This window comes from Myotis brandtii, unplaced genomic scaffold, assembly GCF_000412655.1.
Source record: "Myotis brandtii unplaced genomic scaffold, ASM41265v1 scaffold1470, whole genome shotgun sequence".
Taxonomy (NCBI): domain Eukaryota; kingdom Metazoa; phylum Chordata; class Mammalia; order Chiroptera; family Vespertilionidae; genus Myotis; species Myotis brandtii.
Window position 1 is genome coordinate 185,710 of NW_005355293.1, and position 3,587 is coordinate 189,296.

Below are 3,587 nucleotides of genomic sequence, written 5' to 3' on the forward strand. Positions count from 1 at the left end.
TATAGTTTCCACATTTGACTTCATAAATATTTTAGATAAGTCAACTTCCCTGTATTTCTACCTCACCAAATAAAACTATTTTATTTGATATTGTGGGAACCCAAGCTTGTAAAAGAGAGCTAAGGTCTTAGTGGCATTCTTTTTTAAAAAAATATTTTTTTATTGAATTCAGAGAGAGGAAGGGAGAGGGAGAGAGAGATTAAAACATTGATGATGAGAGAGAAGCATTGATTGGCTTTCTCTTGCATACCCCCTACTGGGGATCCAGCCCGCAAACTGGGCATGTGCTCTTGACCCAAATCAAACCCGAGACCCTTCAGTCTGCAGGCTGACACTCTATCCATTGAGCCAAACTGGATAGGGCTTAGTGGCATTCTTTAAATGACATATCTGAGAAACTGATTCCTCCATGGAAGAAAATTAAGAAACAGCTTCAATATTTAAAAAAAAGAGAGAAAATCCCAATGTTTGTGTTCAGAGGGCAGAGTATTGCTGAGATATTTGAAAATAGAGGATGTGATCTTCTTTATTTTAATATAAGCAACAACTCCTCTCCACCGACTCTCACCTTACCAATCTCTCATCTTTGTTTCCAAAATGAAAAGTGGCTAATTTGCCTATGTCCTTGGAGCTGGTAAGCCAGACAATGAGATTTAGATTTTTTCGCAAGTAGTGAATGCATTATAAAGGTGACCTTTTTGAGAAACTTCCTTAATTTATCACTTCAATATGGGAAGTCATTGTGATGATGATTTCAAGCCAGATTACTGGGCTTGGGTAGGCGAGAAACTGCCATGGAATGCCAGGCCTGGGAGTTCAGCCAGGATGGGTGGAATCCCTTGGGAGACTATAAATCACGCTGTGATCAGTGCTGACTACTTTTCTTAAGAACAGGGCCTGTTCCGATGCCCACGGCCACAGCAATTCAGTGAAACAATCTACATGAGGCCTTATTCTTGCTGCCCACTCCCTGAAGGGCAGAGGAGGTTAACAGAGGTGGACTCACAGGTGAAAGGAAGAGTGTCCAAACAAAATTTGATGACTGGAGAGCTTTAGACCAGAAAGCTTCCGGTTCATTGGTTAATATATAACCGTTATCATCCACATGGAAAATGGTGACGTTATTCTGAATCAGTGAGCCAGAGGACCAGAATAATGTTCTCAAAGGGACAGTTGAAGCCGGGGGCAGGTGACTTGAAGTAGGAAAATAATGTGTTGCCATGCAGCTAGGCTTTATCCATTTATCATCACAGAAGGGAAGAGCATCCACAAGAATATGCCAGGCCTCTTTAAGTACCAGCTTCATTCTCGTACATGGAAGTTGAAAGACTATACAAAATGATAGTTGTCCTATATGTTATTAATGAATCAATACACTTATTCAAGGGCCATACAAATATATTTTAAACAACTACAATTTATCAAGCACTGAGCTGTTGTCTTGGTATACAAATACCAAGACTAAAATAAATCCTTACCATTTAAATACACCATTTTTCTGGGGATATAGATATGTGGCACAAAACAATAATTTTGCCTCGTAATGTATGACAAAATTAAAACATAAAATTAATAAAAATTTTGAGTTTATTAACATTATATATAAAATTTAGAGGAAAATCCCCATATGAATAATATAAAAATCAAATATTAGGAAAGATGATTATTGCATCCAGTGGTGCTGGCTAGATTACAAATTAATCCAGCATGGAACACATGAGGTCAATGCCATATATAAATCTGGTGCGTCGTTGAGCCTGTTTCTTTTATTTTTTAATGGAGTCAAGGTGAACACATCTATCCACTTTAGTCCATAGAGATATTTTGTGTGAATAGTAATAATAGCAATGCATTTCAATACATTCTATTATATTGCACACATTCCATTCCATTATTTATCTATTCCTAAATAGTCTATTTCATTTTGTTAAATTATGGCCATGGCACACTGAGTTGATTTAATGACATAGGAACATGTCATAACTTGTGCTGCTCTAGAATTTATTTTCTGCATCTTCTGTTTGGTAACCCATCATTCTCCCATCACAAGGTCATTTACACAATTCCAAAAATCTCTGGAAAATGGGATTTACTTTACAGGAAAGGTACAAGATTGGAGAGTATCAGAATCCAAGGGATGCTGGCATCCCCTTTAAGAGCCTCTTCTTTTAGAATGCCAGGCACAAATGAAAATTCCCTAAGTGTCAGGAACAGAGGTTATTCTGGGCAGAGTGAAGGGCTGAGGAGGGTTCTAACCTAAAAGCTAAAGCTGGGTTTTATCAACTAGCAAGTAAAAACATATTATTGCAAGTGATATTATGCCATTATTAGGATTTAATTAATAATAATCCAGCTCTAATCCATTGCTCTTCATTTTATTATATAATATGCTTATCACTGAGCACTCATACACCTGACCTGTAGCAGAGCTGTGTCCTCAGATGACTGATTGGAACCCGACTTACCTACCACTGGTAGCTACACTAGGCCTTCCTATATCTCCCAACTATTCCAAGAACAATACGTTACAGTATTTAATTAATTGTTATTACTTATTGTTTCTTTAAAGGTAAGATATTTATCTATAACCCCTCCCCTACTACACTGTTGTTCACATAGTAAATGCTCAAACAATATTTATTCATTGAGCAATATCTGAGTCACACACTTCCACTAAATTGATAATCAATCCAAGTGATAGATATAATGCAATTGATGAGATGACTTCATCTTAGTCTCATTCTATTCTTATTTCATATTATTCTCTCTTTTCCAAACCATATAATCAACTAGTCACTTAACATCTCCTTCTGGATATCTTAAAGTTATCGCAAATTCATTATTTGCTAAGTAAAACTCATCTTTTTCTCTGTCTCATTTCTAGTATTGTTCCTTATCTCAGGAAAGGGATATATCATGTATCCAGTTGTGCTAACCAAAAAAACTAAAAATTACCCTTGTCGCTTCCCTTCCTCTCACCTCTTCTATCTAATTCATCACCAGGTTCTCTGATTTAACCTCCACAATATCAACCAAAGTCATCTACTTCTCTCTGTCTCTACCAATACCACCTTAATTCAAGCTAATGCTATTTGTTGCCTGGATTGCTTCTTTACACAGTCATCTTGTCCATTTTCCTCTACTTCAGCTCTCCTATAATCTGATCCTAACTCCCTAGCCAGTGCTAGTATAAAAACACACACTTGAACATGATTACCCAATGCTTAAAAATCCTTTCCTCTATTCTTGGGATAAAAGCAAATCCTTAACATATCATGAGTGGTGGTTTTTTAACATGGCCAAAATTCTTTGACAATTCTCTCATCAGGTCCTGGAGTCAATATTTTCTCTACTTACATCTGGTTGAGTTTGTGACTGCTTCACCCAACAGAATATATCAGAAGTGACACTAGGTTACTTAGAAGACTGGATCACATGACATCAAGCAGCTTTCTTGTTGGCGGGACACTTGCTTTTGGAGTGCTACTAGTATGCCTACAAGTAAGAAGTTGTATTACCCTCTCATTGACATACAAAAGAGGCTACATGTAGGCACTGTTTGACAGCCCCCACTGAGCCATTCTTCA